The 10,451-nt window shown below is 37.1% G+C and overlaps 1 non-coding gene across 1 annotated transcript; it reads right to left on the bottom strand.

The window, feature by feature from the left end:
* Nucleotides 1–966: 966 nt before the first annotated feature.
* On the bottom strand, nt 967–1,073 carry LOC141688658 (small nucleolar RNA R71). The gene has a single exon (XR_012562091.1). It is a non-coding gene; the product is annotated as a small nucleolar RNA R71 (small nucleolar RNA).
* Between the last annotated feature and the right edge of the window lie 9,378 nt (nt 1,074–10,451).

Genomic DNA, 10,451 nt, shown 5'->3' with positions numbered 1-10,451 from the left:
TTTTCTGATTAGTTGTCATCGCCATTGCATGCTAAGGTTAAGAACAATGACTTTGAGTGAAGTAGTAATGAAGCTAGAATCTCATGTTTGCCTCATATAGTAAATCAACCTTTTAAATCTCTTAGTTGTTTGCATGTTAGTTAATATCTTAGTTATAAACTCTCAATTGTTATTTATCTTAGCATTGAATAATAACCATACCATCATTGCATAAGTACATTAATTGAAATTAACCTAAACCAGTCTCTGTGGGAACGAACTAGAATTAATTTATTACTTGCGATCACGTATACTTGCGTGAATATTAGCATGTGTTTTCATCCTAACAAGTTTTTGGCGCTGCTACCGGGGACTCGGTGTTAATTTTTAGTTTATGTGCTTGTCATCAGCGGTCATTAAAGTTCACTGACTCGGATATTTTACTGACTTGTTTGCTTGTTGCTTTTTCAGGTACTCTAGAGTGCTTTTAGGCAAACGCGTTCTCGATCTCGAAAGAGAACATTGGATAAAGCAGAGGAAGTATTTGAAGACGAAGTTTTTGTTAAGGAGAAATTTGAAGAAGAAGCTCATATCATAATGAGAGATCATGCAGCGAATCCTAAGGCTTTAATGGACTATTCTAAGCTGAAGATCAATGATATTCAGTCTAGCATTATCAGGCCAGCCATCGCGGCTAACACCTTTAAAATCAAGTCGAGCACGATTCAGATGATAAAGAATTCAGTTCAGTTTGGGGGTTCTCCTATAGAAGATCCCAACATGCACATCAGAGATTTCATCGAGATCTGTGACACTTTCAAGTTCAATGGAGTTACTGAAGATGCTATAAAGCTGAGGCTTTTCCCATTCTCTCTAAGGGATAAGGCTAAGTGTTGGTTACATTGTCTACCACCAGGCTCTATTACTACTTGGGAGGATCTTGCTCAAAAGTTTCTCACTAAATTCTTCCCTATGGCGAACACTGCTACAATCAGGAATGCTCTTACTCAATTTACGCAGCAATTGGGAGAATCTTTGTATGAGGCTTGGGATCGCTATAAGGAGATGCTTAGGAAGTGTCCTCATTATGGGATGCCTGACTGGATGATCATTAACAGCTTTTACAATGGGTTGGGTGCTACTTCTAGACCCATGTTTGATGCAGCATCATGAGGAGCCTTATGAGCTAAAAGCTACGATGAAGCGTATGAATTAGTTGAACTGATGGCTGCTAATGAATACCAGAACCCAACTCAGAGAATGCCTCAAGGAAAGGTAGCAGGAGTTCTGGAAGTGGATACAGCTACTGCGATAGCTGCTCAGCTTCAGGCTTTGACGATGAAGGTGGATTCTTTGGCTAACTATGGGGTTAATAAGATCACTAGTGTCTGTGAGCTTTGTGCTGGTGCGTATGAAATGGAGCAATGTGCTAGTTCTAGTGAATCAGCTCAGTTCGTGAGCAACTTCCAGAGGTCTCAACAACCAGTTCCAGCCACCTATCATCCCAATAACCGTAATTATCCTAACTTCAGCTGGAGCAATACTCAGAATGCGGTGCAACAACCTTATCAACAGTATGCAGCAAAGCAATACAACCCTCCCAGTTTCCAACAGCCGTAATATGCACCAAGACAATAACTCTAACTTCAGCAGCTACCATAATCTAATGAAAAAATCTGAATTGGAGGAGTTGAGGCTCATGTGCAAGAGCCAAGCGGTTTCTATTAAGACCTTGGAGAATCAAATTGGGCAGATTGCCAATGCCTTACTGAATCGACAACCTGGTACACTCCCTAGTGATACTGAAGTGCAAGGCAAGAGGGAAGCTAAGGATGAAGCCAAGGCAATCACATTGAGGTCTGGGAAGGTTGCAAATCCTGAAAAATCTCAAGTTCCGGAAGTTGAAGTTGTGGCTGAAGAAGAAGTGCAGAAGGAAGTAGAAGTGGAACAAAGGAAGACAGCTATAGTCAAAACTCCTCCCGAGGGTAATACAGGGGAAAAACAGGTCTATCATCCACCTCCTTTTCCTAAGAGGTTGCAGAAGCAAAAACTGGATAAGCAATTTGCTAAGTTCTTGGAAGTTTTCAAGAAACTTAATATCAACATACCTTTCGCTGAAGCTCTTGAACAAATGCTTAGATATGTGAACTTTGTGAAAGGTATTCTCTCTCGAAAAATGAAGCTCGATGACCTAGAGACAATTGCTCTTACGGAGGAATGCAGTGTTGTGCTACAACAGAAGTTGCCTCCAAAGCTTAAGGATCCTGGATGCTTCACTATTCCTTGCACCATCGGAAAAATGTCATTCGACAAATGCTTATGTGACTTGGTAGCTAGCATAAATTTGATGCCTTTGTCTATCTTCAAGAAGTTGGACTTACTTGATCCAAAGCCTACTTATATGTCCTTGAAGTTGGTCGATCCCACGAGACATTGTGGAGGATGTTTTGGTCAAGGTGGATAAACTAATCTTTCCTGCTGATTTTGTAATTCTTGATTTTGAGGAGTATAAGAAGATTTCCATAATCTTGGGAAGACCATTCTTGGTTACTGGTCGAACCTTGATTGATGTGCAGAAGGGTAAGCTTACTATGTGAGTATTGGATCCGGATGTGACGTTCAATATTTTCAATGCCATGAAATTCCCTACTGAGAATGATGAGTTCTTAAAGGTGGAATTGGTCGATTCTGTGGTTACTTCAGAACTTGATCAATTGCTAAGGTCTAATGCGTTAGAGAAGGCCTTGTTGAGGAATTCAGATAGTGAAGATGATGAAGGTGATGAGCAGTTGCAGTTTTTGAATGCTTCTCCTTGGAAGCGAAGGCTGGATATGCCTTTTGAATATCTTGTATTGGAGGAGCTGAATAAGTCTCCAAAGCACCTCAAGCCATCTATTGAGGAAGCTCCTACACTCGAGTTTAAACCATTTCATGAACACTTAAGGTATGCCTTTTTAGGTGATGCATCTACTTTTCCTATTATTATTGCATCTGACCTTTCAGGTAGTGATGAGGAAAATCTCTTGAGAATTATGAGAGAGTTCAAATTAACTATTGGATGGACTATAGTAGATATCAGGGGAATTAGCCCTTCTTATTGTATGCATAAAATTCTTCTAGAGGAAGGAAAAAAGCCAACGGTTGAGCAACAGAGAAGACTAAATACGATTATGAAAGAAGTCATGAAGAAGGAAATTCTCAAGTGTCTAGATACAGGGATCATCTATCCCATTTCTGACAATTCTTGGGTGAGCCCAGTTCAGTGTGTGCCGAAGAAAGGAGGTATCACCGTTGTGGCTAGTGAAAAGAATGAGCTCATTCCTACTCGAACAGTCACGGGGTGGAGAGTTTGTATGGATTATAGGAAGCTAAGCAAGGCCACGAGGAAGGATTAGTTCTCTCTTCCTTTTATTGATCAGATGCTTGACATGTTGGCTAGACATGAATACTACTGTCTTCTGGATGGCTATTCGGGTTATAATCAGATTTGCATTGCTCCAGAAGTTTAGGAAAAGACTACCTTCACTTGTTCGTTTGGTACTTTTACCTTCAGAAAAGTTTCTTTTGGTTTGTGTGGTGCACCTGCCACATTTCAGAGATGCATGATGGATATCTTCTCTGACATGATTGGTCAGAATATGGAGGTGTTTATGGATGATTTCTCTGTGTTTGGTGTTTCTTTTGACGAGTGCTTGCATAATTTTGGCGCCGTTCTTAGAAAATGTGTTGAGACCAATCTGTTGCTCAATTGGGAGAAATGTTATTTTATGGTGCAATAGGGCATCATTCTTGGGCACAAGGTCTCTAGTAAGGGTCTTGAGGTGGACAAAGTGAAGGTGGGGGTCATTGAAAATTTTCCTCCTCCAGTTTCTGTTAAGGGAGTCCGAAACTTTCTAGGTCATGCGGGTTTCTATCGTTGTTTCATCAAGGACTTCTCTAAAATCTCTAAATCGTTGTGCAATCTTCTAGAGAAAGATGTCCCTTTCAAATTTGATGATGAGTGCCTAGCTGCTTTTGAGAGCTTAAAGAAAAGTTTTATCATGGCACCTATCATAACTGCACCTAATTGGGATGAGTCGTTTGAAATGATGTGCAATGCAAGTGACTATGCAGATAGAGAAGTTCTTGGACAAAGGAAGAACAATATATTTCATGTGGTCTACTATGCTAGTAAGACCCTCAATGGTGCTCAACTGAACTATACTACTACTGAGAAGGAGCTATTGGCTATTGTCTATGGTTTGAGAAGTTTCGGTCTTATTTGCTTGGGATGAAGGTGACAGTTTTCACTAATCACGCTGCGATTAACTATCCCGTCTCGAAGAAGGACTCGAAGCCTATACTAATTCGATGGGTTCTTTTACTTTAGGAGTTTGAATTAGAGATCAAGGATAGAAAAGGTACTAAGAATCAAGTCGTTGATCATCTCTTATTTAGAAGATCCAAGTGCAACTTCACATGATAAGACATTGATAAATGAGTCTTTTCCCGATGAGCAGCTGTCTGGGGTGCAAGAGGAAGAACCGTGGTTCGCAGACATTGTGAACTACCTTGTGAGCAATATTATGCCTCCAGACTTGTCTTCTGCTCAAAGGAAGAAGTTTCTTCATGAGGTGTAGTGGTACATGTGGGATGAGCCAAATTTTTTTGGCAAGAAGCTGACCAAATCATCAGGAGATGTATTCCATACAGCGAAACCGGGGGGGGGGATCTTGCGAGACTTCCATTTGACTGTTTATGGAGGCCACTATGATGGAGAAAAGACATCAGCTCGTATCCTTCAAGCGAGATTTTTATGGCCTACATTGTTTAAGGATGTGCATCAGTTCATTTTGAGGTGTGATCGATGCCAGCGTGTTGATAATATGTCCAAGAGAGATGAGATGCCTCTTAATGTGCTTCTTGAGGTTGAAGTCTTCGATGTTTGGGGGATTGACTCATGGGGCCATTTGTTCCACCTTGCAATAATAAGTATATCTTATTGGTGGTTGATTATGTCTCTAAATGGGTAGAAGTCAAGGCTTTGCCAACGAATGATGCAAAGGTAGTGCTTAATTTTCTTCACAAGCAGATATTCACAAGTGTTGGTGAGACTGCATAGCTGTATGAACAGTTACGTGATAACTCAACACAATAACAACATTAGAACATGACAGGTTAATAATCCTACGTCGACACAAGAAATCAGGATAAATGAAGACAAGGCAAATACAAAGAATCAAAAGATTAGAAGAAAGCTTGAAGTCTGTTTACAGGTCACTGAAAGAAGTTCATTGATATGATCATGCATCAGTGAAGAATAAAGGTTATAGACTTTCAGGGTTTCAGAAATGATGAAGATTCAGTGTACAAGTGCTACCAGAAGATTTCAGTGTATCAGCATCGATTGAAGATGGACAAAATGATTGAAGCATAGGAATCTGAAAAATTGAAGACATGGAATAGTCAGAGGTTAAAGAAGACAACCGCAGTCTTCAAGCTATACTCACTGACAGGAGTTCATTTATATGTTCAAGCGTCAGTGAAGAACAGTGAATGAAGTATTCAAGATTGTAGTAGCAATGAAGATGTTGTCTACAGTACCAGAAAAGATTCCAGTGAAAGTACAGTTATTTATTGACAGTCAGTGTTCGAAGCGATAAAGTTGTTGCAAGCTTAACAATGTAATCAAGGCCATAATACGAAGACCTGAATCAGGGTTAGTCGTCTGTGAACCAGACCAGTTGCACTAGGCGTCAACAGCTCGTAAAAGGAATCTGGGTATTATTTATAGAAAAATTGTTAAGTTGAGGAACGTATTTCGATTGAACATTTATCTGTTAAAGTACGAGAAGAAGTGCGCATGGTATATAGCTGAACAACTCAGGGAATGCAATGCTCTAAAGAAACTAAGTCAAGGCGATCACTACCTTATAGTAGGAGTCACCCTGATCAGTATATTGATCTTCAGAAGCAATATCCTGGATGTACAGTTTAATATTTCAGTACAAGAACTGATCTTGACTTAGTGTGATACTCAGGGAATAAATGAGAGCAAGAATAATTTCACAAGTACAGTTTTCATCCCTATGGTCTCCATAGAGTAATGGGTTGAATTTTTTCTTAAGGAAAATTCACCCTAGGTTCCCCTCTGGTCGCCATAGAGAAATGAGTTGAATTTTTTCTAAGGCAAATTCACCCTAGGTTCCCCTCTGGTCTCCATAGAGAAATGGGTTAAATTTTTTCTAAGGCAAAAACTCCCTCTGCTCCCCTCTGGTCGCCATAGAGAAGTGGAATGAATTTTTTTAAGGCAAAAACTCTGTTTGCTCCCCCTGTGGTTGCAATAGAGAATTGGAGTGAATTTTTTCTAAGGCAAAAACTCCCTCTATTCCCCTCTGGTCACCATAGAGAAAATGGGTGAATTTTTCTAAGGCAAAATTTACCCTCTATACACTCTAGTCACCACAGAGAAATTGAGTTAAATTTTTCTAAGGCAAAATTCACTCTTGGTCGCCACAGAAGTATTTCTCTCTCACCTCATCCACAACTTCATTGAGTTATCAATTGAATTATGTGGTAAACAATTGACCACGTATTTCAACAGATATAAAGTCTACACTTTGAAGCATAGTGAATCAGTTGTATTGTTCTGAGTTTTCATCTTCTTCTCCGACAAGAGGAGATAAAACAAGTAGCAAAGAAAATACAGAGAAGCTCCAGGAACATTGTAAATCCGTTATACTTCTCACCGGAGTAACGTTATAATGACTGATTTAATTCTTGTATATTCATAGGGGCATTATAATCGTTACCCAGTAATTAAATCCTTAGACAAACAAAATCCAGATCATTGTATAAGATTTAATTTGTTGATCTTTGTAGAAGCAAGAACATTGCTGTTCTTGGATTGTATCCGGTTAATTTATATATCGAAGTATAGATACACCACTCGCGGATTTATATACGAATATATATTTCCCCGAATATCTTGTGTTCCTCGTTTTATTGTTCCAAACACTATTCACCTCAAGAGCACGAAACCACTAACCGAGCACTAAATCTTATATCCGCTAAAGATTCGAAAGAATTTTTAATTTAGTGATTATCGTATTCAACCCCCCTTCTACGATAATTCGGGACCTAACAATTGGTAGCAGAGTTTACTGATTGATATACAAATCAGTATCCTTAAAAATAATTTATTTTATTAATTTTTCATCTACATAAATTTATTTCATAAATTTGATTTAAAAATTTATTTTATAAATTGAACTAAATTAATTTACTATTTAAATTTTAGTAAATAAAAGTTTTTAATTTTAATTTATTTTTATTTCCATCCTTCGGGTGTATTTTTATATGCCAGTTTTGGGATTAATAGCTGCCATTTCTTGGAATTATTTTGTACAATAGCTGCCAGTTTCTTTTGATCAGTTAATCAAGTAAATAAACAAAAGCAATTTGTTTGGTTTATAAAAGGAAATGGCAGCTTCGGAAAAGGAAATGGTGACCTGGTTGCTTTGGTACACGCGCATAAGTAAAGAGCAATCCAAAAAATATATTCAGCCACGCGCGGGAAGTGGCCATCACACACGGACCGGAAATCTGGCAGCCTCAAATTTGATCAAGTTAACCAAGAGCTGTACTCTAGTAGCGCAGTGGTCTCCATAGGAAAGTCGCTGCACAAGAAATTATCCAACGGTGAACATGTAGTCGCCACTTAGCACTTACCAAATTTTATTGCCCCAAATTAATTATTTCTGATCTATTTATTTTTCCACAAATTTTTAAAATTCTTAAATTTACATTTTGCTTAGATAATAATTTACATTTTATTTAATATTTTAAGAAAATTCGAAATTCTTGAAAATTAGATTTTACGTAAATATTTATTTTTGATTAATTTATTTTTTAAGAAATTTAAAAAATTTTGGAAATTCAAATTTTTCTGAAATATAAAATTTAGGGTACTGAAAGTATTGATAGACTCAGGGTTCCTCCGGGTTTTTAAAATTGATTTTAATCTTTTGAAGAAAACGAAGACTATGTGCTATTCAGACGGAAAATTCCCGAACACGAAAATTATAGGAACTGATTTTCTTACTCCAATGGAACTGATTTCAAGACCTATAGAAGAAAATTGTGGAACTTTCTCAAAGGCTTACTCCATAGGATACCACTGGGTTTTCAGACGCAGGAATTAAGATCAGAGATTTTAAGATCAGAAAGGTAGGAATTGTGGAGGTCAGAGAGAATAGTGGGGACATACAAATATCTCAGTTACATGCAGTAAAGTTGGAACCTCAGGACAAAATGTAAGAGTTACTGATAGATGAATCAAAAGAAGCTCAGGTAGAAGTACTTGAGAGACTGGACGTCAGGGCAGTGTTTCACATGTCAGAGAAGTTTAGTCGCATCAGATTCACAAGGAGTACTTAAGCTATATCCAAGGATCAAGCCTATCTATTCCGAAGCAGGGACTTTTACAGATTTAGTTCAAGAGATGATTACAAGACTGAGATTGGGACATATACAAGATTTGATAGCTACAGTTATGACAAGATATATTTAACAAGTAACTATCAAGGGTTTTTCTACAACAGAACAAGAAGTTTGACAAATAAGGATGAGTAAGGATTCAATTAAAGAGTTGAGACAAAGGTAGAATGTTTTCCTAGGGAAGCATCCAGTCAAAACTTATAGTGCACGTGAAAGAGTTGGGATGGATCAGATGACGAGAAGGAAGATCATGAATATCTTGCTTTCATAGAAATCTATAAAGATGGTCTAACTCACATACCTCAGGTTTCAATTTCTTGAACCACTTTAATATTTTATTTTCAATATTCAATGAATGTAATATCACAGTGTTTAAATGTTTAATACTCGCACAAGCATGATAGCATCACACATAGATAATGCTGAACTAGTTCACTAGATTATTTTCTGGTAACTAGGATTGATGTTTAACTTGTGCATGTTACTTTAGATGATCTTAAATATGTGTTTGAATAATTGTTGAACATGATTAATTGCTTTAGTGAGGTATATATTTTTCCAGCATATAAGACCTTTGTTTATACTTACTCTCTTTATCCTATTACATTGTAATTTATTCATTTAATCTGAATTATTTGTTAAGATGTATTAGTTTATAATTGGATTGAGATAGCTAGATGAGATTCTTCAACAGGATTGGACCAGATAGAATTAGTGATTTACTTGTTAATTCTGTTTATTCCATATCATGCCTTTCTTGCTTAATTCTTATGTGTAATGTTTCTGAATGAATGTCATATATTCTTAATACAATGCTTGCTTATTTTTTATGCCATGAATGCATCTCTTAGTACTTGCATTAATTATAGAAAAAACATATTTAGGATTACAATAGGGCAAAGACTGCTAATCCTCCTTATGTAAGGTTGGAACCATTTTTTCCTTAGCATAGAGACAAATTTGTCAAGGGAATTAAAATGGAGAAAATGGTCAGTCAAAGATAAGAATGAGCATGATAAGGTTGCAGCTGTTGTTATCTCTGTTTATAGTAAAATCTCTAATCCATCTGGACCCAAACTGATAAGTTGGGTACCAAGAACTGTTAATCCATTTGTGAGTGCAGGACATAACAGGATAATTGATTCATATGTATTCTTGGTATTTGATACTCAAGGTATATGATCAAATAAAGAGCCTCACAATCAAATGTGATTAACAAAATCTATTCCGTCAATAATATTTGGAGATGCAGCAAAGGTTTTTATCACGAGACAAGCTATACAGAAAAAGGAATATCATCGTGGATTCAACAATTGCTATCACTGATAACAACTAATCATTGGAGTCACTGATAACAATTGAAGCATATTTCTTGCTGGAGAATCAAGACACAAATCCTCTTATCAGACTTTCTGAATCAAAGGACATAATGTAAATTCAATGAAGGATTAGTATATCATCTGAAGCAGGAAGGCTGAGAAGCTTGCTATTTTTAGAGTCAGGAAAGGATATGCTCGTAGCTAAACTAGAATCTCTGGAAAGGTGAAGTCAATAGTTTCTACTGTAAAGCTTCATCTGAAAAAAGTTTAGTTATGGAATTAGAAGCTCTCACCCTTGAACATCAACTAAAGGAATTCTTTTGTAAAAATATAGTTTAGTGAGAGGACTGCCTCATCAGGAATTCAGAAGGATGATAAATGTGGGGCATGTTAGAAAGAGAAGTCAAAGATAACATCACATCAAAGTAAAGATATACATTAGTGATGATTGATGACTACTCTTAACACAAAGTTGTTGTTTGTGCACTCTCAAGACAAGACATCACAAATGGTGATTGATCATATCTGAAGATCAAGCTGGAAGCAACTGTAAAAGAAATGATCTTGTGATCAGATAGTGGGACTGAATTCAAGAAACAGTTCTGATTGATATCTATAACATCAAGAATATTTTAAGACATATTCAACATAGGAGCTCTGTGTCAGAATATAGTC

This window comes from Apium graveolens, chromosome 9 (assembly GCF_009905375.1).
Source record: "Apium graveolens cultivar Ventura chromosome 9, ASM990537v1, whole genome shotgun sequence".
NCBI classification, from domain to species: Eukaryota; Viridiplantae; Streptophyta; class Magnoliopsida; order Apiales; family Apiaceae; genus Apium; species Apium graveolens.
This window is presented reverse-complemented; position numbering and strand designations above follow the sequence as displayed.